Raw genomic sequence first — 26,026 nt, forward strand, 5'->3', positions numbered from 1 at the left:
CCGTCGGCCTCAGCTCACCCGATCTTCCTCTCCTCCGCTTCTCAGGGCTTCCCGTCCCCTCCCCCGCTCTTATCTCCAGCGGTCGGTGTTTTCTCCGCTGCTCCTTACTGTGAGCGGTCAGCAGCAAGCCACAGGGAGATCCAGCCTTTAGGGTCCTCTGTATGTCCCACGCTCCACCGTCTCCCTCGTGTCTCAGTTATCTCCCTTTTCCATGTGGGAGGAAGGACTTCTGGACTCAAAATAAAGACAACCTCTGATGAGGTTTGATGGACTTAGTGGCTCCGGGGCTTTTTTCTTAATTCCCGAGGCTCAGGGTGGTGGATCGCTTCAGATGAAGCAGGAGCTCCTTGTAACGTGCCCTGCTCCCTCAGCAGCCATCTTGGATCTCCTTATGTTTCAGATTTAAACTATGTATTTGATTCTTGAGAATCAAACATCCCAGGATCATTTTATAATAGTGGGGTTATGAACTGACCCTAATCTACAAGTTCCAGCATTCCTCTGGGTTTTGGTCATTTACGTCCTCACATTTGGTGGCAACCTAACCATTCTTCTGATCTCTCTGGATCATCGTCTTCACACACCCATGTACTTTTTTCTGGCCAACCTCTCTATAATTGACATGGTATCAAACTTCATTACCCTTCATAGGGCACTCATTAACTTTATTATAGGGATTAAAGCTATCCATTTTGTGGCTTGTATGATGCAAATGTATATCTTTGCAGACCTAACATGCAATGAACTTCTGATTCTGATGGTGATGAGTTATGACCGGCACGTTGCAATCTGCAATTTTTTACGTTATCATGCAGTCATGAACCAGAGGGTTTGTACGACCTTGGTTATCATGTGTTGGCTGTTGGGGTTTATACAAGTTCTTCCGATTGTTTTTGTGCTTTCAAGTTTCACCCGATATAGGTCCAATGTGGTCAAACACGTCTTCTTTGACCCTTTATCCGTGAAAAAGCTCCTCTGTGGTTATAGCTATTACCTAGAGCTTGCAATTTACGTAAAAGGAGCGTTTGATGCCACATGTCCTTTTCTACTCACGTTCCTTTCTAATGTTTTCATCATGGCCACCATGCTGAAAATTCGTAACACCACTGGAAGACGTAGGGCCTTCTATACATGTTCCTCACACCTCATGGTAATTGTCCTCCTTTACACAACTCTTGTCTTTCAATATTTAAGACCTCACTCAATGATCAATTTAGACTCCAATAAGCTCTTCTCGTTGTTCAACAAGGCTGATGTCCCAATGCTGAACCCCTTGATTTACAGCTTGAAAAATAAGGATGTGAAAGCTGCTTTAAAAAGGAGGCTCCAGAGGACGTAAAAAGAAAAAAAAAAACAATAAGATTGTGACTCAGATTGCCCAAATTACAGTGCCAGTGACAGTCACACAATAGTTCCGGTGTCTCCATAACATTGCCAGCATTGTCAGGTCATTGATGAGATCTCTTAATTGAAGGTGAGCCTAATTATGCTGTTCTCATCCTTGGAATTAAAAGCATGATCACTTACCGGGACAAGTTCATGAAGTCCCATCAGGACAAGTTACATAACAGAAGGTCACATTAGACTAGAAGGCAGCAATCGGATAGCAAAAATCATCTGTAGCAACATAACATGCCAAACAGCAACAAATTAGTGGACAAGGTGTTCCAGCATCGCATCAATGTCAACACAAGACAGCCAATCAGGCTGGAGAGGTGTAGAGTGTCACTGGGTCTCCACAGTGTTGGACTGAGGATCGTTAGGCCCAATTGAGTAAAGGACCAAGGGTATCCATTACTTCCAATGCTGGCTACATATTTTTGTGACCACTTAGGCAATAAAGTTACATTAGACCTTCCCATTCCTGTATATTATGCAACAACAATGAATGCCATGATGAGGTTTTTTTTCATAGATTTAGCCACATTTTTTGCATCATTTCCTGTCAAAGTAAAACTTTTTGGGCTACATTCAAAACGCTATGTGTGGCAGAAAACTAACACTGCACATCACCCTGAAAACACAATTCCTACTGTCAAACATGGCGGTGGAAGCATCAAGCTATGGGGAGGCTTTTCTTTAGCAGGGGCAGGAAAGCTGGTCAGAGTTGATGGGGAGATGGATGGAGCAAAATTTTAGGGCAATTCTGGAGGAAATCCTGTTAGAGGCTGGAAAAGAAAAGGCTTGCGACTGGGGCGTAAATTCACCTTCCAGCAGGACAATGACCTTAAACATACTGCCAGAGCTACAATGGAGGATTTAGATAAAAGCATATTCATGTGTGTGAATGGCCCAGTCAAAGTCCAGACCTAAATCCCATTGAGAATCTGTGGCAAAGCATGATAAGTGCCATTCACAGACATTTCCATCCAGTCTCACTGAGAGAAAGCAAGCGTGCAAAGAGGAAGGGGAAAAAAATTTCACGTAGATGTGCAAAGCTGGTAGAGACAGATCCCAACAGAAGGAAGCAGTAATTGCAGGGAAACGTGATCGTACAAAGTATTGACTCAGGGGGTTGAATATAAATACACCTTACAATTTTTCAGATTTATATTTTACATTGTTTAGAAAACCATGTGTTAGGCTACTTTCACACATCAGTTTTTTGCCATCAGGCAGGATCCGGCTATTTTTAGAAAAAACGTATCCGGCATAAATTTTGGAGAACTGTAGAAACGGATCCGTTTTTCTGCTGGATCCGTCTAGCAGGTTATATCTGTTTCCTGGGGGCTGGCCAATTGGATCTGAGCATGCGCAGACTTAAAAAAACGGATCCGGTGGCTGGATCCGTCTTTTTCTGGATCCGGCGCATTCCGGCGCCCATAGACTTTCATTGTAGCAAAAAGCCGGAAGCGTCGGATCCGCCGCTTCCGGCTTTTTCACCGGAGACAAAAAACGTTACAGTAGCCGTTTTTTCCAGACGCCGGAATGAGACAGGTAGCCGGATCCGGCAAAAAACGGATGAAACGCAATGCCACCCGGCGCGATCCGGCGCTAATGCAAGTCAATGGGGAAAAACTGGATCCGGCATTGCATTTTGCCGGATCCGGTTTTACAAAAAAAAGCCGGATCGCACCTGACGGCAAAAAACTGATGTGTGAAAGAGGCCTTAGGCAATATCTGGTACTGTGGTCCCCCATTCAGGTCCAGCCACTGCAATTGCGGCTCAGCACAGACTTCTGTCCCAGTGTCTTGCTCAGGCTCGTGGTATACGTTTGGTTACTGCCGGCTCTCCACCCATGTCTAGGGTAACCAGTGATATGCAGGTGCAACCTTGTGCTCTGGAGTCTAAGTCCAGAGATCACCTTCCTAAGCATGTCCATGATGTGGCGTCTACTCATTGGTGGTCGGACGTTAGCTGCTCTGATGATGTGGCAGTTCCGGATTGGCCCGTGGGTGATGTCTCGGCCGACTGGGCATGATTGTTTGGGGTGGAGCTAGTGTCATTTTGTTTTGGTGTTTGTGGGTGGTTACCCTATTACTCCACCTGCACGTTTGCGTTTTGTCCGTCTATGCTGCACACAGCCTAGAGAGTATCCCACATAAAGTAAATTAAAACTAAACCTTTAATGAACCATTAAAAGGACATAACACACAAAAACATTACAAAAAAGTGCTCATGTGAACCAGTGCTCAATAAAAAATGGTTTGGTCTCACCATTGGTATTAGATATAGCATTCCAGCATCAGGGCGTATCCTGCTGGAGAGACGATCCACTCATGGGGAGCCGAGACATGGGAAAATCAGTGTTAGTGTAAAGTATTCCCTTACACTCCCTGTCGAGCCCCAGCGTTACTCCTGTCCTAACAAGGACAGGCCCCAAGTGGATCCTGTAGTGGACACCCCCACTGATAAGGGGAAAAATAGACAAAAGCTCCCTACGCTTTTCTTCCCCAATGGTGGGGATTCATCAGGGGAGTCAAATAGATATAAAGCAGTAGGAAAGGATATATAGAATTAGTGTTGTCCGTTATGTCCACAGGCCCTGCAGTGGCGAGGTGCCTAACAAGCTAGTGTGACTGTCCCTGTCACTACCAAGTGGAGTCCTGGAGGGGAAAGCACATGGACTCTTGATAAAGACTCCATTATTTGTAAGCTCCACCCCCGGCATCTGACATCAGGTCACAAACTGCTACTGATATTAACCCCCTGCATTCCATCAGCTGCTACCGATATTAACCTCCTGTTTTCCAAAATGCAGGACGCATGCAAGGAAACGGCCATATTATCTATTGTTTCTAATATCATATTTCATGTGTCCAAAGTGTGAATGGTATCATAAACAGGTTAATGCAGCCTCTTCCTATATTCCAAAATACAGGACGCGTGAAACAGAAACTGCCACAGTGCACATAATTACCAGAATCGCATTTATTGCGATCAGAGTGTGAATGGTGTCCTAGAGCAATAAATACGGCTGCTACTGATATTAACCCCCTGCATTCCATTACCTGCTACCAATATTAACCTCCTGTTTTCCAAAATGCAGGACGCATGCAAGGAAACGACCATATTACCCATTGTTTCCAATATCATATTTAATGCGTCCAAAGTATTGGTGAGCATTTGGGGGATATTCGTAACCAGAGGAATACCCCCATTTCTAGACATGTAAACGGCACACATGGAGGGGATACTGGCACCATCCGCTTTATGGGTATTGATAAACTCAAGATACCTCCACGGGGAGGCGATTTTGATAAAATGCTGCTACAAAGGGAAACAAGGTGGATTTTTCTATTGAATACATGTCACCCCCTTGGTTTGAATGAGCAGTTAAATTTTGGCAGCTTTCTATAATATATTCCTTTTCTCGTCTGCTTGGTGGATCTTTTGGTCTGCGGAAAATTCTAGTACACTGTGGAAAGTTTGCTCCGGTCCCTGCGAGTTATAGAGTCAGCCTAAAAAACAGGATTGCTTAATTATCATATACTAGATGGTGGCTCGATTCTAAAGCATCGGGTATTCTAGAATATGTACAGGACTGTGCATGTGTAATGAGCGACGCAGCAGTGATGCCTTTAACGGCTGTAATGTGCCTGTACAATAAGCAATGTGGCCGTGTTGCCGCAATGACTAAGTGACTGTCCCTGATTGGTCAGAGAGGCGGGATTTCCGTTACAGACAGACAGACAGACAGACAGACAGACAGACAAAATTAGACAATAGTAGATGATATGAAGGGAGATTATCTGTCCTGCATCTTTTTGATACTCCTTTCTGTTTTATTGTATGTCCTGGTCTAAACTTAAAAATAAGAGTCTACACAAGGACAATTCTGAAGGGAGTGTACAGTGTGTCAACCATTAAATTATGTACTAATGTGGAGTTCCTCTGGGGATACTAAGTGTACATTCTGTTTACCCTTTATCTCTCCAGGAGACTGTCTACATCAGGGAGAATTTGGCGAGAGAGTTTATCAGGAAGTTAGTGTCTCCTGCTGGGGCTGGTTTCTTCTTTTTTCAAAAGAAGAATGGAGAGTTACGCCCTTACATTGACTATAGGGGTTTGAACGCCATCACTATTAAGAATAAATATCCTCTGCCATTAATCTTCGAGCTCTTCGATAGGTTGCGGGGTGCTAGGATATTCATGAAGTTGGACTTGCGTGGGGCCTATAATCTTGTTCGGATAATTGAAGGGGACAAATGGAAGACAGCCTTTAATACCCGGGACGGTCATTATGAGTACTTAGTTATGCCATTTGGTCTCTGTAATGTCCCCGCAGTCTTTCAAGACTTTGTAAATGACATCTTTCGGGAATTGTTATCCATGTCTGCGATAGTATATCTAGATGACATACTCATCTATTCCCCAGATCTTGACACTCACCGTAAAGATGTGTGTAGAGGCTTTGATCTCTTACGCGCCAATTCTCTTTTTGCCAAACTGGAGAATTGCTTGTTTGAGCAGGAGTCCCTACCATTTCTTGGGTACATTGTTTCAGCCAAGAGTTTAGCTATGGACCCAGCCAGCTGGAGTCGGTGTTGAACTGGCAGGAGCCTCATTCCTTTAAAGCTGTACAGCGCTCTATGGGTTTCATCACTTATTACCGCCAGTTCATTCCCCACTTCACCACATTAGCAGCTCAGTTGGTAGCCCTCACCAGGAAGGGAGTTAGTCCTAGCCAGTGGCCTGAGGAGGTCTCCAAGGCCTTTACCTCCCTGAAGTTACTGTAACAACCCTGCTGGCATCACTGCATGGCCTCCCATTCTCCGCACACCAACTTACTTTCTGCTTCAAGCCATGCTGTGAATTCTGTCTGTTGCCAGCTCTGTGCCTCTGCTCTCCATGTTTCCAGACTGTGTGTATAGGGGGGCGGCGCCTGAACTCTCTGGTTCTTATGCAGTCAGGGTGCACCTGTGTAATATGTCCCTTACCAATCACCTGGAGCCCTTGACTATTTAGTTTCGCCACTCCCACTGAAACATTGCCTGTGCAATGTCTAAACTCAGTTAGCTCCTTGCTGCTGAGCTAGCCAGGCCCTGTCCTATGTCTTGCCTTCTCTGAAGGCTCTTACTGCGTAATCCTGTGTCTTGGTACCTTGCCTAGCATTTCTCTGTCCGCCTGCCAGGAGGCAGAATATCCTGGCCCTTGAGTCTTGTTCCCAGTGCCTTGTCTGTTCTCTGTCCGCCTGCCAGGAGGAAGAATATCCTGGTCCTTGTGTCTTTGTCCCTAAGTCTCTGTCTGAACTCAGTCTTACCTCTGTCTGTCAGTCTCCTTGTCTGTGGTTCCTTCTCTGCTGTGTCTTTCCTTGTGTCTTCCCTATCTGTGCGTCTGCTCCCTGGCTGCTCTGTCTGCATGGCTCCCTAGCCGCTCTGTCTGCACGGCTCCCTAGCCGCTCTGTCTGCACGGCTCCCTAGCCGCTCTGTGTGCACGGCTCCCTAGCCGCTCTGTCTGCTCGGCTCTCTAGCCGCTCTGCCTGCTCGGCTCTCTAGCCGCTCGGCTCTCTAGCCGCTCTGCCTGCACGGCTCTCTAGCCGCTGTGCCTGCACGGCTCTCTAGCTGCTCTGCCTGCACGGCTCCCTAGCCGCTCTGCCTGCACGGCTCCCTAGCCGCTCTTCCTGCACGGCTCCCTAGCCGCTCTTCCTGCACGGCTCCCTAGCCGCTCTGCCTGCTCGGCTCCCTAGCCGCTCTGCCTGCCTGGCTCCCTTGGAGCCCAGCCTACTCCACACTCCTGCGGCTCTGCCTACTCCGCACTCCTGCGGTTCCGCCTACCTGCACCTCCTGTGTGAACAGGTCCAAACCTGTTCCTTCATATTCCACTCCTTCTTGCCTATATCCATACCTGCACGTCCTGTGTGAACAGGTCCAAACCTGTTCCTTCATATTCCACTCCTTCCTGCCTATATCCATACCTGCACCTCCTGTGTGAACAGGTCTAAACCTGTTCTCTCATATACCACTCCTGCTAGCCCTGCGTCTCAAGCCATCACCTACCTGCTCTGTGTCTCCAAGCCGTGCCCGCTTGCCCAGTGTCTCCAAGCCGTGCCCGCTTGCCCAGTGTCTCCAAGCCTTGCCCGCTTGCCCAGTGTCTCCAAGCCGTGCCTGCTTGCCCAGTGTCTCCAAGCCGTGCCCGCTTGCCCAGTGTCTCCAAGCCGTGCCTGCTTGCCCAGTGTCTCCAAGCCGTGTCTCCAAGCCGTGCCTGCCTGCCAGTGTACCAAGCCGTGCCTGCTTGCCCAGTGTCTCAGCCTGCCTGCTAGTCACACCTGTCCAAGTGACTTGTCCCCGAGTGGGATCAGCAGCCACAGCCAGACACCACCCTGGAGTGGCACCCGACAGCTACCTGCCGCACAAGCCTGACCTCACCATCAGAGGCTCCAGTGAAGACCGAGGTAGCTGTCGTAGTCACGCCCCTTCCAGGGTAGTCTGGTTTGTGGCACAGTGGGGCCACAACCCCCCGGCTCACGCCAGTCAGCCAAGGCGCGAGCGTGACAGTTTGCACAGGCCATGGTCCCGCTGAGTCCCATGTCCTTCCGCTCGCAGAGCATGATAAACTCTCTCCCTGCCAGTGTGAGCCACCGGAAGAGTTTGTTCCACCTTGTGTGGTTCCAATTGTTGAGACTTCTGAACCACTCAGTCTCCAAGGCCATCTATGAGCAGCTCCTGGCCTATGAAGAGCACGACCCAGCAGACCCGCCTAGGTTCTATGGGGACCCCAAAGAGTGCCAAGGGTTCCTGAAAAAGTGCCTGCACTACATCCTGCAGAATGCAGATTGTTTCCCCTCTGACCGGGTCAAGGTGGGATACATCATGTCCTACCTAGCTGGTGATGCCTTGATGTGGATCTGTCCCCTTTGGGAAGCAGGGGACCCTGTCGTCTTGAGCCTGGGGGCTTTCCTGGTGGCCTTCCGTAAAGTCTTTGATGTGCCTCGACCAGTTGCTCCTGAAAAGTCTTCCCCTCCAAGCTTCCAGAGACAGACTAGACAAGAGGAACCTGTGGGTGAAACATCTCAACCACCTATGACCATCCAGCCATCACCTGTTCCACAGTCTGCCGATGCGGCCTCTCGTGCAAGATCCAAGAGGTCTAAAAAGAAGAAGCGGGCCAAGTTGCAGCCGGAATCTGGCCTCTGCCCTGTGAAGCCTGTGCTCCAGAACCCTGGGCCAGTAGAAGAGGCTGCCCCTGGCGAGAGTACTCCCTCTCCATTAAACTCTTTAACTGTTTCTCTGCCTTCAGGGAGCTTTGGTGTATTTAAGTCGCCAGTCTTAGAGTCAGTGTGTGGTCTCTGTCATACAGCTCCCGAAGCCGGCGTGGGCGTTGTCTCGAGGTGGCCGAGCCCTATTGGAGAACAGTCTAGTCCTGCAAGGACAACTACAGCTCCAGGTCGGAGCTTTGTATATGAAGAAGTTCGTCTTCCATTGGCTGTCTGGTATGCCCATAGTTCATTCTGAACCAGAGATCCTGATGCCCATTTATGTTTGGAGACCCAGCAAGGCACCACACTTGAAACAACCAAATGACAAGAGGTGTCTGGTTCCCTTGCGTCGCATTCAGTCAGCAAGGTCGTCTTCTTCGCCTGGTTTGCTAGTTGCCTAGTCAAGGTGTGAGGATGCCTCTGAAGAGGGGGAGGCGGTCTCAGTCTCCTCACACATCCCCAGCGACTATACCAGTGTTCTGCTCCCAAGAGCACCCCTGCCTCTTGATTGTCTTCCCCAGGATAAAGGGCTGAAGATGGATCCAGAGTGTATGCCTTCAGCTCCCTTGTGGCCTAGGGGTGAAGGTCCCAAGACAGAGCTTCACTCATCATCTAACCAGGAAGATGTGGTCCAGTTTTTTCAGGGTAACAGGCTGAAGTGACTCCCTGTATGTATGCCTCCAGCTTCCATTTGGCAGGTGGGTGAAGAGGTTGGAACAGTGACCTACGTATCTCCGTTTCTCACCAACCGGGAGGAGGAGGTCCAATTTTTCTGGCATGTCGGGCTGAAGTTGGACTCAGTGAAGGTGTCTTCTGTTTCTAGCTGGTCGGCTGATGTAGGGGTCAAGTCTGTAGCTTCCAGGTCCCTGCCCTCTGCCAATCAGGAGGAAGAAGTCCTTGTACCCTCTGTGTTGGAAACTGTTAGGCACCAAGAAACTTGGCACTCGGTGATTCCAGATGGCACACGTATTCCACCCTACCTGAAGGATGTCGTGTCAACCTGGACTGTATGTGGTCCCGTACTCCTTCTTCTGGTCATTCTGGCAGGCTTGAGGAAGAGGGGCCGTAAAGGGGGGGTACTGTAACAACCCTGCTGGCATCACTGCATGGCCTCCCATTCCCCGCACACCAACTTACTTTCTGCTTCAAGCCATGCTGTGAATTCTGTCTGTTGCCAGCTCTGTGCCTCTGCTCTCCATGTTTCCAGACTGTGTGTATAGGGGGGCGGCGCCTGAACTCTCTGGTTCTTATGCAGTCAGGGTGCACCTGTGTAATATGTCCCTTACCAATCACCCGGAGCCCTTGACTATTTAGTTTCGCCACTCCCACTGAAACATTGCCTGTGCAATGTCTAAACTCAGTTAGCTCCTTGCTGCTGAGCTAGCCAGGCCCTGTCCTATGTCTTGCCTTCTCTGAAGGCTCTTACTGCGTATTCCTGTGTCTTGGTACTTTGCCTAGCATTTCTCTGTTCGCCTGCCAGGAGGCAGAATATCCTGGCCCTTGAGTCTTGTTCCCAGTGCCTTGTCTGTTCTCTGTCCGCCTGCCAGGAGGCAGAATATCCTGGCCCTTGTGTCTCTGTCTGAACTCAGTCTTACCTCTGTCTGTCAGTCTCCTTGTCTCTGGTTCCTTCTCTGCTGTGTCTTTCCTTGTGTCCTCCCCATCTGTGCGTCTGCTCCCTGGCCGCTCTGTCTGCACGGCTCCCTAGCCGCTCTGTCTGCACGACTCCCTAGCCGCTCTGTCTGCACGGCTCCCTAGCCGCTCTGTCAGCACGGCTCTCTAGCTGCTCTGTCTGCTCGGCTCTCTAGCCGCTCTGCCTGCTCGGCTCTCTAGCCGCTCTGCCTGCTCGGCTCTCTAGCCGCACGGCTCTCTAGCCGCTCTGCCTGCACGGCTCGCTAGCCACTCTGCCTGCACGGCTCTCTAGCCGCTCTGCCTGCATGGTTCTCTACCCGCTTTGCCTGCACGGCTCCCTAGCCGCTCTGCCTGCACGGCTCCCTAGCGGCTCTGCCTGCTCGGCTCCCTAGCCGCTCTGCCTGCTCGGCTCCCTAGCCCGGCTCCCTTGGAGCCCAGCCTACTCCGCACTCCTGCGGCTCCAAATACCTGCACCTCCTGTGTGAACAGGTCCAAACCTGTTCCTTCATATTCCACTCCTTCCTGCCTATATCCATACCTGCACCTCCTGTATGAACAGGTCCAAACCTGTTCCCTCATATTCCACTCCTTCCTGCCTATATCCATACCTGCACCTCCTGTGTGAACAGGTCTAAACCTGTTCTCTCATATACCACTCCTGCTAGCCCTGTGTCTCAAGCCGTCACCTACCTGCTCTGTGTCTCCAAGCCGTGCCCGCTTGCCCAGTGTCTCCAAGCTGTGCCCACTTGCCCAGTGTCTCCAAGCCGTGCCCGCTTGCCCAGTGTCTCCAAGCCGTGTCTCCAAGCCGTGCCTGCCTGCCAGTGTACCAAGCCGTGCCTGCTTGCCCAGTGTCTCAGCCTGCCTGTTAGTCACACCTGTCCAAGTGACTTGTCCCCGAGTGGGATTAGCAGCCACAGCCAGACACCACCCTGGAGTGGCACCCGACAGCTACCTGCCGCACAAGCCTGACCTCACCATCAGAGGCTCCAGTGAAGACCGAGGTAGCTGTCGTAGTCACGCCCCTTCCAGGGTAGTCTGGTTTGTGGCACAGTGGGGCTCAACCCCCTGGCTCGCGCCAGTCAGCCAAGGCGCGAGCGTGACAGTTACATTTTGCTAGGGTGCCAGTTCTGCATCGGTTCAATGTTGATAAGTCTTTCATCTTGGAGGTGGATGCCTCTTCGGTTGGTGCTGGGGCAGTCCTGTATCAAAAGGATGCTCAAGGTCGGAAGCATCCTTGTTTCTTTTTCTCTAAAACCTTCTCACCAGCGGAGAGGAATTATTCCATTGTAGAGAGGGAAGTGCTCACTATGAAATTGGCTTTTTCGGAGTGAGACATCTCCTGTAGGGAGCTCGGCATCCCTTTAAGGTCTTTACGGACCATAAAAATCTCCTATACATTCAGACTCTCCAATGGCTAAATTCTCGCCAGGCTAGGTGGTCCTTAATCTTCTACCTGTTCAATTTTACCATTAATTATTTGTCCAGGGAGAGGCACTTACGTGCCAATGCCCTCTCCCGCTCAGTAGTCTCTTCTGAGGATGGGAACGAGCCACGTCTAATACCCCCTTCGGAGAGCCTTCGAACGGTGTCACCTGTGTCTCTAGAGCAGGTACCTCCGGGAAAATCTTATGTACCACCTAATCTGCAGCCGGAGGTTCTCTCGTGGGCACACACCTCCAATTTGGGTGGTCATTTCAGCATCAAAAGGACTACTGAACCCGTGAGCTTGCTCTATCCCTTGCCTGTGGCAGATAGGCCCTGGGAGATGGTCAGGATGGACTTAATAGTGGACCTGCCTAAGGCTACTTTCACATTAGCGTTTTTTAGCGCTGCGCTTCGTGCACAGTAGTAACGCATGCAAAAAAGCGCATCATGCGTTTTGCATGTGTTTGTGGTTTTTAGGCGCATGTGTTTTAACCAGTTTCTAGCTATGTTAACTCTTAAAATGCATGCGATTTTAAATGCAGGTGTGCGCATGTCCATACCCACGCCTGCGTTCCCATAGACTGTAATGTGATTTTTTGGTGCATTCCTTGCGCAAGCGTGCGCATGCGCTTTTTTGACACAGGTTGGACGGACCAAAAATGCAACAGGTTGCGTCCGGCGCGCCTAGGCGCACACTACAAAAAGCGCATGTGCACGAAAACGCATACAATGTTAAACATAGGTGCGCATGGCGCATATGCATGGACTCGCATGATGCGCTGCGCTAAAAAACGCTTATGTGAAACCAGCCTAAGTCCCATAATAATAAGGTCATTTAGGTCATCACCGATCATTTTTCCAAAATGGTACACCTGGTTCCTCTTCCTCGTATACCATCCGCACCGACTCTGGTGGTATGGTTTATCAAGCATTTATTCCGACTTCACGGGATGCCTGACAATATTGTCAGTGACCGGAGTCCCCAGTTCGCATCTCATTTCTGGAGGGAGTTTTGTCACCTGCTCAGTATAGAGCTCAATTTGATTCTGCAGGTGAACAACTGGCTACGTTGATGGTGCCGTCAGCAACGATTTGGATTTCTGGATCACGGAGTGAACTACTTATACGATGGACTACTTGCTAGAGATGGGGTGCACCTTACGAAGACTGGAAAACATGTATTTGGAAGTCGCCTTGCTACACTTGTAAGGAGAGCTTTAAACTAGAACAACATGGGAAGGGAAGCAAAAGACCAGAAAAAGCCATACACCTGACAAATGCTATTGAGAACTCTGCTATTAGAAGTGGAAAGGAAGAACAAAGACGAAAGAATCTAATTAATAAAAATATTGGGGCAAGAGAAACCAATCACAAACTAAAATGTTTCTATACTAATGCACAAAGCATGGGCAACAAACAAGGAGAATTGGAACTACTAACACAGGAAAAGAAATATGATGTCATTGGAATCACTGAAACTTGGTGGGACAATACACATGATTGGAATACAAGACTAGAAGGATACAACTTATTTGCAAGAAACAGACTTGATAAACGAGGAGGGGGTGTCGCATTGTATGTTAGAAATGCGTATATCTGCACAGAGATTGAAGCTTCAGAGACTGGGAGTTCTGTGGAAACTGTTTGGGTAAGAATATAAGGACAGAACAATGGAAAGGACACCATTGTAGGCATTTACTACAGGCCGCCTGTGCAAGCTGGAGATATGGATGAACTCTTTATGCATCAAATGGCCAAGTTCTCCAAAAAATATGACATAGTTGTCATGGGAGATTTCAACTATCCAGACATTTGTTGGGAATCTCTCTCAGGCAAAACTAACAGGTCAAGGAAATTCTTATCCTCTCTTGCTGACAACTTTATCTTCCAAAAGGTAAAGGAGAAAACAAGGGGAACTGCTACCTTGGATCTAATCCTTATAAACAGGGAGGAAATGGTTGAGGAGGTAAAAGTGGCTGGGACCCTAGGAGGTAGCGACCATGCTATTTTAGAATTTTGGATAACTAGAGGCGGAAGACCTGTGAAGACTCAGACGTCAAGGTTAGATTTCAGAAAGGCAGATTTTAAGGGATTCAGAAAGAGAATTGGAGGGATCCAATGGCTGGATATCCTTAAAGACAAAAATGTCCAGGAAGGATGGGAAATCTTGAAAAATGAAATTCTCAAAGCACAGTTGTTAACAATTCCGAAAAGAGGGAAGAATAGGAAGCATTTAAGGAAACCAGGATGGATGAACACAGAACTTAAGCACATGCTAAAAAGGAAGAAAAAAATGTTTATAAAATGGAAAGAGGGAGGCATATCTAAAGAAGAATATAATGCTGTCTGCAGAACCTGCAGGGCACAAATCAGATTAGCTAAAGCTGAAAATGAATTGAGGCTTGCAAGAGATGTCAAAAGCAATAATAAAGGATTTTGGGGATATGTCAAAAGTAAAAGAAAAGTCAAAGATGCTATAGGATTTTTACAGGATGAAAATGATGAAATGGTAAGACAGGATGTTGAGAAGGCTGAACTTTTAAATTCCTATTTTGCATCTGTTTTCTCTCAGAAAGGAAATGTAACATCAACTGTTATTCACTGTCCTATTAAGGGAATAGAAGAATCCAGGATATCTATAAACAGAAAGATAGTGAGGAAACACTTAGCTAACCTAAATGAATTCAAGTCTCCAGGTCCAGATGAATTACACCCCAGAGTACTGAAGGAGATAGCAGAAGAAATTTTTGAACCCCTCTCCATAATCTTTGAAAATTCTTGGAGAACAGGAGAAGTGCCAGAAGACTGGAGAAGAGCAAATGTTGTTCCTATCTTCAAAAAGGGGAAGAAGGTGGACCCAGGCAACTATAGGCCGGTGAGTCTGACTTCTATACCAGGAAAGATCTTTGAACAAATTATTAAACAACATGTATGTCAATACCGGGATAAGAATGAAGTGATTAAACAGAGTCAGCATGGGTTTGTAACTAATAAGTCATGTCAGACTAATTTAATTTCCTTCTATGACGGTATTACTGATTGGGTGGATCAAGGAAATGCTGTAGATATAGTATATCTTGACTTCAGCAAAGCATTTGACAAAGTCTCTCATACAATCCTTATTGAAAAAATGACTAAGTATGGAATGGACAAGGCAACTGTTAGGTGGAGTCATAACTGGCTTAGTGATCGGACCCAAAGAGTGGTCGTAAATGGCTGCACATCCAGTTGGAAGAATGTCTCAAGTGGGGTACCACAGGGTTCTGTCCTGGGCCCTGTATTGTTCAACATCTTTATCAATGATTTAGATGAAGGAATTGAGGGTAAACTGATTAAATTTGCTGATGACACAAAGCTAGGAGGGATAGCTAATACTAGAGAAGAGAGAGAGAGGATTCAAAAAGATTTAAATAAACTGGAGAAGTGGGCAGCAACTAACAGAATGGTTTTTAACAGGGAGAAATGCAAAGTACTACATCTGGGCAATAAAAATGAAAAAAGCATATATAGAATGGGAGGAATAGGGCTAAGTGACAGCACATGTGAAAAAGACTTGGGTATACTAATAGATCACAGACTGAATATGAGTCAACAGTGTGATGCAGCAGCAAAAAAGGCAAATGCAATTCTAGGATGTATTAACAGAAGCATACAGTCTAGATCACGTGAAGTAATTATTTCCCTCTACTCCTCTTTGGTCAGACCTCATCTGGAATATTGTGTCCAATTTTGGGCACCACATTTTAAAAAAGACATCAACAAACTGGAGCAAGTTCAGAAAAGAGCGACCAGAATGGTGACCGGTCTGCAAACCCTGTCTTATGAGGAAAGGTTGCAGGATTTGGGAATGTTTAGTTTGCAAAAGAGAAGACTGAGAGGAGACTTAATAGCTGTCTACAAATATCTAAAGGGCTGTCACATTGTAGAAGGATCAACTTTATTCTCATTTGCACAAGGAAAGACTAGAAGCAATGGGATGAAGCTGAATGGGAGGAGACACAGATTAGATATTAGAAAAAACTTTTTGACAGTTAGAGTGATCAATGAGTGGAACAGGCTGCCACGAGAAGTGGTGAGTTCTCCTTCAATGGAAGTCTTCAAACAGAGGCTGGACAGACATCTAACTGGGATGATTTAGCGAATCCTGCTTTGAGCAGGGGGTTGGACCAGATGGCCCAGGAGGTCCCTTCCAACTCTACGATTCTATGATTCTATGATTCTTCTGCGTATCATCCTGAGACGAATGGGCTGGTGGAGAGGACCAATCAGACACTGGTCACTTATCTACGGCATTTTGTGTCCGCCAGGCATGACAATTGGTCGCCCCTGTTGCCATGGGCAGAGTTTGCTTTAAACAATGCCGTCTCCGAATCCACGAGGCAGACTCCTTTTCTCTTGAACTACGGTTAGCATCCGCGTGTCCCTGTGCCCCTGCTCATCTCGTCTTCCTACCTGAGGGTGGTAGACTGGGCAGTGGAGGCTTATGACATCTGGGTCCACATTCAGGATGCAATTAAGGTGTCAAAGGAGAGAATGAGGGCTTCTGCCGATGCTCACCGTCGTCCCGCTCCAGTCATTGCCCTGGGAGATTTAGTGGGGTTGTTAGCTCATAACATCAAGCTGCGTGTAGAGTCCACTAAATTTGCTCCTTGCTACTTAGGTCCTTTCAAGGTTCTTGAGCAGGTAAATCCTGTAGTTTATCGCTTCAGTCTTCCACCGCACTTGAATATACCCGACTGCTTTCATGCGTCTATTTTAAAACCCATGTATATGGCCCGGTTTTCTGGGACTCCTGACGGGGGTTCGGATACGTCCTCGGTCGATTTTGAGGTCAATGCTATTTTCAGGTCCAAGGTGGTACACGTCAAAAAAATTTTTGGGTTGAATGGAAGGGTCATGGACTACCCATGATATGCAGGTGCAGCCTTGCGCTCTGGAGTCTAAGTCCAGAGATCACCTTACTAAGCATGTCCTTGATGTGGTGTCTTCTCATTGGTGGGTGGCAGCTCCGGATTGGCCCGCGGGCGATGTCTCGGCTGACTGGTCATGAGTGTTTGGGGTGGAGCCTAGCGTATAAAAGGCTCTCAGCAGCGCATGCGGGCACACTAGTGTCATTTGGTTTTGGTGTTTGTGGGTGGTTATCATATCACTCTGCCTGCACGTTTTTGTGTGTTCGTCTATGCTCTGAGACTAAAGTATACACGTTGGCAGGCAGGTTGCACGTTTTTGCGGTTTCGTACCCATGGCTCAACACAGGGCCGGACTGGGACTAAAATTCAGCCCTGGCATTTGAAGTTACACAGGCCCATTAGTCACATGGTGACTATATAATATCTTTGTACACTTGTAGGTTACAAGAAGTGAGAGAAGATTAACACGACTATATAACATATAGTCACAGTTGTGCCCAGTATTACAGCTTAGTCCTATTTATTGCTTTTAGTTGTAGTATTCCTCCCAAAGCTCTGTCCCCTTTTGTACGCACGGTGACAGAATTCCTGGCAGAATTGCTATCCATTCGGCAACCAGACCCCTTGGTCATAGCTGCCACTATCATACATCCCAACTTTTGAAGAAGGGAAAGAGGGACAAAAACTGCTGCAAATGTTAGGCCACGCCCCGGCCACACCGATTTCACAACTAGTCACACTCATATCCACGCCCAACCGACCAATTTAGCACTGCTGATCACACTGACTCGTACTGAGGGCACAGTGCCTGGCATTATGGGCACATTTGCTGGTACTGTGGGCACACTGACTGGTACTAAGGAAGAGAGAAAACAGAGAGAGAGAGAAAAAAGAAACCAGAGAGAGAGAGAGAAAGAAAGAAAGGAGAGCAAGAGAGAAAGAAAGAACAGAGAGAGAAAGAAAGAACAGAGAGAAAGAAAGAGGGGAAAGAAAGAACAGAGAGAGACAGAGAAAGAACAGAGAGAAAGAAAGAAGTAAAGAAAGAAAGAACAGAAAGAGAGGAATGAAAGAAAAGAGAGAAAGAAAAAAGAAAGATTAGAGAGAGAAAGAACAGAGAGAGAAAGAAAACGAGGGAAAGACAGAACAGAGAATGAGAAAGAAAGAAGAGAAAGAAAGAAACAGAGAAAGAAATAAAGAAAGATTCTACAAAGATACTATAGCAGCCCGGCTCCCATTGTAGTGCCCACCTGAGCCTCCCGATGCAGGACATATCATGATCCGCTCACATGGCCGGCATCCCCGATTCCAAGGTGATCCTGCTGTCTGCGCTGTTGGAGGAGGACACGGTGATAGATCTGAAGCATTCCTAGTTCCGTCACTATTGTCTCATGAAATTATCTCATTTCCAGTCAGCTTCCAGCACATCACTTCCGGTGGAACGTCATGTGCAAGTTTTAAAATGCTCCTCGGGGCTCCACCGTGTACTCCTGTGTCCGTGGGAAAAGCCCGTTTTGTATGCCTCATACACACTTGGCTCCGCACATCCCGTACACATATGGCTCCACTCCGTACATACGGCTCCGCTCTGTACACCTCGTACAAACACGGCTCCGCTCCGTACACCTCGTACACGCACGGCTCTGCTACATCCACCCTGTAAACCCCTCCTGACCCCACACAGAAACTTCTCTTCCAGCACCATGACAATCAGCACAGCAGAGTCCTGAAACCAATGAGGCCTGTGATCATGTGACCCCTGACTCCGTCCCTCCTGTGACCTCATCACTGGTCTTGTGCGCACAGAATAGCACAGCGACGTCATTGTTGGCTGTGAGGTGGGGGGCCCACTGCTGGCACCGGGGCCACCCACCGCCTTCTCAGGGGCCCCATAGCGGTCGTGCGGCCCGAGTCCTGCATATACACACACGGAGGCTCCTGATCATGTGACCCTTGACTCCTCCCCTCTTGTGACGTCACCACAGGTCCTGTGCGCACAAAGCAGCCAACTGCAGCCTGAGAACGGAGCTGCCTGCTGGGGGGGGGTCAGAAGTGCCATGCAGCGTCTCATGCCGTCATTGCAGGGGGGGACCTCACATTTGTGTGCTTTGCCCTGGAAGCGGATCAAGCGGCCCACTACAGGCACTAGCCCTTCTGGCATTTGCCAGAAGTGCCCGATGGTCAGTCCAGCCCTGGCTCAACACCTGAGTCTCTAGCCTCCTACATGTTTAGGGTACCGTTCAGGTACAGGTTCAGTAGTATCAGGACTGGGGAACTTTACGCTTGGCTTAGCATCTGTTTCGTTCATGTGTGCGGTTAGCACAGTTCAATTACAGAGCAAGCGCAACCCCTATGCTACACTTTTCTCTGAAGTTGATGGAGTATCGTACCTATCGTAATAAGAGTTCTTTCTCTTGGCTCAGCATCCACTTCATTTATGTGTGCGGTTAGCACAGTTTACTTGCAGAGCCAACTTAATCCTCATGCTAACTTCCCTGTGATGATAACAGGGTGTAGTACTGTGCATACTTGGTGCAGTACCTCTCTGTGAAGTAACGGAGCTTTTACTCATTGTTCTGAATACACTGAGTGGCGTTAACACAGTGTGTTTTAGGTGAACGCTCATTGTTTTGTTCCATTATTGTTCACACTAGTGTACCCGCACCCGAACTACCAGCAATGCAATGGACTGCAGCAGACACACCGGGTGGCCTAGAGACAGTTTTGGCGCGGATAGGTGGCGTGCAGCAGGCTGAGAGGAGTGCTCCGTCTCCAGAGCACCGGTGCTGCGCAGGCCTGCATCCGTTAATCCCCGCCACCAATTGCGGGGACTTGAGAGAAAGAGGTGCAGGGTGCCCAGTGACTACCAGAGAGCAAGGTGCCAAATGTTCCATGTCCGTGAGTACAGCGCACATAAGAGAAACCGGGAATGGGACAGACACCTGCACCCTGATGTGCCAGTTGATAATTGCCGGTCTATGTTGGACCCGGACAGCGCTACGGCCTTAATTGGCTCAGCCGAATCAACTTATGGTCTAGGGGCTCAGCGGAAGGTACAGGAGACCGACCACTGCGACCAGAAGACAGATCCTCTTTGCCTACAGGACCTTCCTGGATAAGCACCACGCCAGCCATTGTTGGCCTATTGACTTCCCATGAGGAGTCACAGGCTGAGGAACTTCTGACACGTTAAATGGTTCACAAGAACTGCTGTTACCTGATTCATTGTTCTTTACCTCTGCATATCCTTTGCAAATTAATCCATTTATTTCCTCATTTAACTGTTTACCTCCCTGTGTGGAGTATTCCTCTGTTAAAGTAAAGTTGTTAACCCTTGCTATGCCTTCTGTTTGTCACTGCATCCTGCAACCTGCTTACAATTGGCATAGTCGGCAGGATGCAGTACACAGGCATGGAACTGACAGACCAAGTGGCTGTGGGTGCCCCAAGGGCCAGTATACCATTGGGGGTAATGTTGAGCAACCTCCCAAAGTTCACAGAGAGCAACACTTTACTATGGGACTGTTCTGAGCGGGTCAAGGGTATGTAGGCCACGTATGACTTTTGCAGAAATTGGGGAGGAAGCACGCATAAGGGAGCAGGAGCAAGGGACTGCATCCTTGGCAGGGATGGTCTGGAGCCGCAAAGTACTTACTCCGAACGAGGACGAGCAGGAGTGGTCCCGTGAACTACGGCAGGAAATGCAGAAAATGAGGGCCAAAATATGGAACCTAAAGGAAGCCCTTACTGCCACCATGGAGTCCAATCCCAGACCTTGGAGTAACTCATGGCAAGAGTTAAGAAGAATTAGAGGAGAGATACGGAGCATAAGAGAAACCCCAGCAGTAGCCCCAGAATTTAATTCCATATCCTGGGGTTAAGAGCGATTACAGAGGAGATATGCCTCTCGTGGAGGATGGCGATCCAGACTGAAGCACCCACCAGACAGGCACAGAAGTGAGTGTTGGACGTGTGGAAAAATGGGACACCTGTCCAGGAGTTGCCCTACCCGAGACAGCCAATGGCGAAGATTCACTCAGCCCTCCAAAGGTCATACTCACTGGAGAGAATGCTGCACCTGGAAGAAATGGTACAGTGAGTGGAGGGGAGCATCACCCAGAGCAAGGCAGAGCCTAGGTGTCGGACGCAGAAAATTGAGGGAGAAGGCGTCTTCTGCCTACAGTGAGATGTCGGCGTTCCTCAGGAGCATGAAGGTGAATCAGGTGAAACGCCAAATTGGATCTAATAGTCTTGCCTATGAAACTCAACCCGAAGGAGGGGAGAAAGTGCCAAGTGTCCCTGAAATGCTCACTCCCATGGTTCCTGAGAGTGATGAGGGAGAACCACTTGCTACGTTCTCTGAAATAGTTCACCGCCCGCCAGCCCCAGGGTAGTAGGTAGGTCTGAACCTCCAGGGATGGCTGCTCCATTGAGTCCGGATGTAATCCTGTCGTGTACATTCCTCAAAACACTGAAGGACTTTACAGAGGTCTTTCAGCTTTGACCACTGCACACCCGACAATTCCATGTCTGCCCTCAAACTGCCTGCCGGGGAATCCTCAAACAAATGCATAACAGCCTGCCTCTGTTCGCACAGCCTCTCAACCATGTGCATGGCGGAGTTCCATCTTGTAGCAACGTCTATGATTAGTGATTAGGCGGTGCTTGGGGAGGTTGAGTGATCACTGCAGCTTCTGCATACGACTGTAGTGGACGTTTGAGCGACGGATGTGCGAGCACAGTCTTCGCACCTTATGGAGCAGGGCTGTTAACTCAGGATAATTATGAAGCACTGCACCTCCAGGTTCAAGGTGTGAGCCAGGCAAGGTATGTGTGTGAGTTTTGAAAGGGCTATGGCTGCCACAAAATTCCGCCCATTATCACTGACTACCTTGCCTGTCTTAAGATGTAGACTGCCCAGCCATGACTCAGTTTGTCGATGCAAGTAGTCGGCCAGTACCTCCGTGGTGTGTCTACTGTCGCCCAAAGACATCATTTTTAAAACAGCCTGCTGCCGCTTACCACTAGCTGTTCGATAGTGGGACACCTCATGTGCAACACTGACAGATGTGGATGGAGTGCTCGTGCGACTGCGCTCTGTCGACAAGCTTTCGCTTCTGGAGGAGGAAGAGGGTCAAGCGCCTACAGCCAACTGTTTCCTATACCATGGGCTAGGCAGCACTGTTCCACCGCCGCTGTCCCCTTGGAGCCTGCATCCACCACATTAACCCAGTGCGCAGTGATGGACACGAAACGGCCCTGGCCATGCCTACTGGTCCATGCATTTCTTGTGAGGTGCACCTTTCCACTCACTGATTGTTTTAGTGCATGGACAATGCAGTCTTTCACATGCCGGTGGAGGGCAGGGATGGCTTTTCGAGAAAAGTGCCGACTGGGTAGGTCATAGCGTGGGACAGCGTAGGCCATGAGCTCTCGGAAAGCTTCGCTTTCTACCAAACGGAAGGGCATCATCTCTAATGAGATCAGTTTGGCAATGTAGGCGTTCAAAGCCAGTGTACGCGGATTAAAGGATGAGTACTTTCTTGTCCTACTCAGAGTGTCTGGTAGGGTGAGCTGGACTTGAGAGCTGCATATGGGGGAACTAGCATTGGACATGACGGACTGAGAAGGGGTTGGTGATGGTGAGGGTGGTGATGGCTTAGATTCAGTGTTTCCTCTCAAAAATATTGTGATTGCCTGACTGGTTTGGTCTATCGACGACACCTCAACATTTCTTGATGGTGGTGTGCTTAGCGGTGGCCTTACAGTGGGGGAAGCGATGGAGCGTTGCCGGCTAACTTCAGTCGGAGCAGGTGCACATGTGCTACCTGAGCTTTTGTAGTCCATACATGCTTGCAAGTGCATGTTGGTTAAATGTCTAAGCATGCAACTGGTTTTCAAATTTCTTAGATTTTTCCCTCTGCTAAAGGTCCTTCGGCACTTCTTACAGATAACCTTTGCGTCATCAGTAGGATTTTGTTCAAAAAAGTGCCACACTGCACTCTTCCTACTATGGTACAAATTTTCAGGGTTTGCACTCTGTGCTAATTTGGCCGAGCTGTCCTGCAACTCTTTTAGTTTTCTTGCTAAGTTTTTTGACAGCTACGGGCCTGCTGGATAACCGCTGCTGCGATACGATGACTGCTGCGGATCCTTCTCCTGTTCTGGCCTATTGTCACCAGCAACCTCTTCTCCCAATGGATGCCAATCCGGGTCAACAACTGAGTCATCCATGACCTCATCTTCAATGTCATCTGCACCTTCCTCTTTACCTTCCTCTGTGTCACCGTGTAAGGTGGTATAGTATGCGGGAAGGGGCACCTGAGTTTCATCAGGGTCTGATTCGGGCTCAGTAGACTGCGAGGGCAATGTAGTGCTGTGGGTGAATGTACCAGCAGATTCATCTAGCAGTGGCTGTGCATCAGTGCACTCCATGTCAGATTCATCTTGGACTGGAGAATTCAGGATTTGACTTGTAACCCGGGAATGGTATGTGAAAAGAGCTCCATGGAGTAATCTGAAGTGTGTGCTACAGCATCCTTCACTTTTTGTGTGGGTGAAGGACACAACGAAAGTTGTTGTTCCTGACCAGAGGCCTGCACTGACGACTCTGTGCTTGCAGTTTTTGTAACTTCAGAAGAGGAGGCAATAAAGCTGGAGGCTCCAGCTTTAAAAGCAGTTTACCCACTCCCAGAAAAGGGAACCTTAAAGGCCTTCTTGTGCCAGACGATGACGCAGGCTCAACACCTCCTGCCTTAGCTGCTATTGTGCTTTTGCCAGAACTAGCCAATGCACCATCAGTACCAGCTGCGCACCCCTGCCCACGTCCGCAGCTTCTTCCACCATACTTCCTCATGTTTGGGAAAATGTACCAAAAATACCAGAAGATATATGGTACTGTATGAGGCCGCATACAGCTGTGTAAGGTGTATTAAAAAAATTAAATCTCTGTATATATTTTGTTAGTCACAGACGCTCTACCAGTATGTATTTGACCGTAATCCAACAAGCAGATATACGGTACTGTATCAGAAGTGTACAGCTGTATACGTTTTTAGTGAAACTAACAATCTCTGTATATGTATTTACGGAGTGTCACACACACACGCTGACTCTGTATAGATGTGACTGTAATGCGAACAGCAGATATTCAATACTGTTTGAGAATTGGACAGCTCAATACGGTGTATGGAGAAATGGAAATGTCCCTATTTGTATTTACGGAGTGTCACACACACACGCTCTGTATAGATGTGACCGTAATGTGAACGGCAGATATACAATACTGTTTGAGAATTGGACAGCTCTATACGGTGTCTGTATGGAAAATTGTAAATCTCCGTCTATTTTAATACGGAGTGACACACGATATATGATACTGTTTGAAAAGCGGACAACTCTATACGGTGTAGGTCTGGAAAAATGGAAAATCCCCTTTTTTTTTCCAGAGTCACACACACGCTGTCTCTGTATAGATTTCACCGTAATCAAACAGCAGATATACGATACTGTTTGAAAAGCGGACAGCTCTATACGGTGTAGGTCTGGAAAAATGGAAAATCTCCTTTTTTTTTCCAGAGTCACACACAGATACCGTATCTTCACTGTTTGAAAAGCGGACAACTCTATATGGTGTAGGTCTGGAAAAATGGAAAATCTCTTTTTTATTTTCCAGAGTCACACACAGATAGCTTCACTGTTTGAAAAGCGGACAGCTCTATATGGTTTAGGTCTGGAAAAATGGAAAATCTCTTCTTTTTTTTCCAGATTCACACACAGATAGCTTCACTGTTTGAAAAGCGGACAGCTCTATACGGTGTAGGTCTGGAAAAATGGAAAAATCTCTTTTTTTTTTCCAGAGTCACACACACAGCTTGTATTTGTCCGTGATACCAGCCGGTACACGGTAGTGTGTGAGGAGCGTACACCGCTATACGGTGTGTGAAAAAAGGAACGCTCGGTAACTGAGAAGAACAAAATAACAAAAGATGGAGTGCTTTGAAAAAAGCAATTTGAACAGCAGTGTGCACACAGCAATGCAGCTATCAGGTAGTCTTAAAAGGCAGCCTAATCACCACCAGCGCTGCTGCACACAACAAAAATCCTCCCCTTTCACTGCACACTAACTGTACAGTGAAAAGCGCTGAAGCTATTTTTTTTTCTTCTTCCCTGCCTATCACTCTCCCTATTCACAATCAGCAGCAGCACCTCTCCCTATTCTAAGATCGGCAGAAGTAAGATGGCGGTCAAGGCCTTTTATAGGCACTGTGACACCACACAAAGCAAGTCAATCACTTGCATGCCCTTCTCTAACATGGTGGGGGCCACTGCCGACGTAATCGCGTTGCCCACAGTGTGCGTCCTTGATGATTGGCAGAGAAAAGGCGCTGGAAGCATTATTTGAAACACGACTTTGGCGCTCAATTCGGCGACCTCATGGCTGACCTCACGCTATGGTCGGGTTTCGATCAGCGAAACCCGACTTTAGCAAAAGTCGGCGGATTCTGAATTTGGTCAACCCATTTCACTCAACTCTAGTTATGACCAAGACTAGTTTATTTGGCAGAGTATGGTGCGAGAAATGGAAGATTGAACGTCTGATGAAGGAACTCTTGGGGTGGAATTGCAAGCTAAAGGAGAGGGGGAGTGAAAGGGAGAAGACTGGGCTGCGGGTACCTGCTTACCGGGACCAGAACTGTTGAGGCTGCATCCCCTGTTGCCTAGGGGAAGGAATTGGAGACCGGACAGGCCCCATGACCCAGGAAGAGGGGGCATGTTAAGTCAGAGAACGCGGCCAGAAGCTGAAGTAGAAAGCGTGTGAAGCTGAAGAGAGTCCCCCGCCATCAGCGTGCGAGCAGCAGGGAAGGCAGCGCGCTCCACACCCGAACCGCCGGCGCTGACACAGACTGCAGCAGACAGACCTGGTGGCCTAGTGACAGTTTTGGCGCAGGCAGGCAGTATGCAGCACCCTGAGAGGAGTACTCCATCCTCAGAGCACCGATGCTGCGCAGGTCTGTGTCCGTTAACCCCCACCGCCAACCGCAAGGACTTGAGAGAGAGAGGTTCACGGTCCCTGTGACTACCAGAGAGCAAGGTTCCGCACGTTCTGTGTCCGTGAGTACAGCGCACATGACACATAAGAGAAACCGTGTTCGGGACAGATACTTGCACCCAAATGTGTCAGTTGATACTTGCCAGTCGATGTTGGACTCGGACAGCGCTGCGGCCTTAATTGACTCGGCCGCATCTACTTATGGACTAGGTGCTCAGTGGGAGGTACCAGAGACCGACTGCTGCAGGCCAGAAGACAGATCCTCGTTGCCTACATGACCTTCTTGGATAAGCACAGCGCCAGCCGTTGTTGGTGCTATTGACTTTTTTCAAGACATCAATACTCGGATTCCTAATTTAACATTTACAATTTAT

At 48.4% G+C, this 26,026-nt stretch overlaps 1 pseudogene; it reads left to right on the forward strand.

Annotated features, from left to right (window-relative positions):
• Window positions 1–409: 409 nt before the first annotated feature.
• On the forward strand, window positions 410–1,339 carry LOC141052174 (olfactory receptor 8D1-like; annotated as a pseudogene).
• The last annotated feature ends 24,687 nt before the right edge of the window (window positions 1,340–26,026 follow it).

The sequence above is a fragment of the Dendrobates tinctorius genome, unplaced genomic scaffold (assembly GCF_039654945.1).
Source record: "Dendrobates tinctorius isolate UK_male_01 unplaced genomic scaffold, ASM3965494v1 ptg000158l, whole genome shotgun sequence".
Taxonomy (NCBI): Eukaryota; Metazoa; Chordata; class Amphibia; order Anura; family Dendrobatidae; genus Dendrobates; species Dendrobates tinctorius.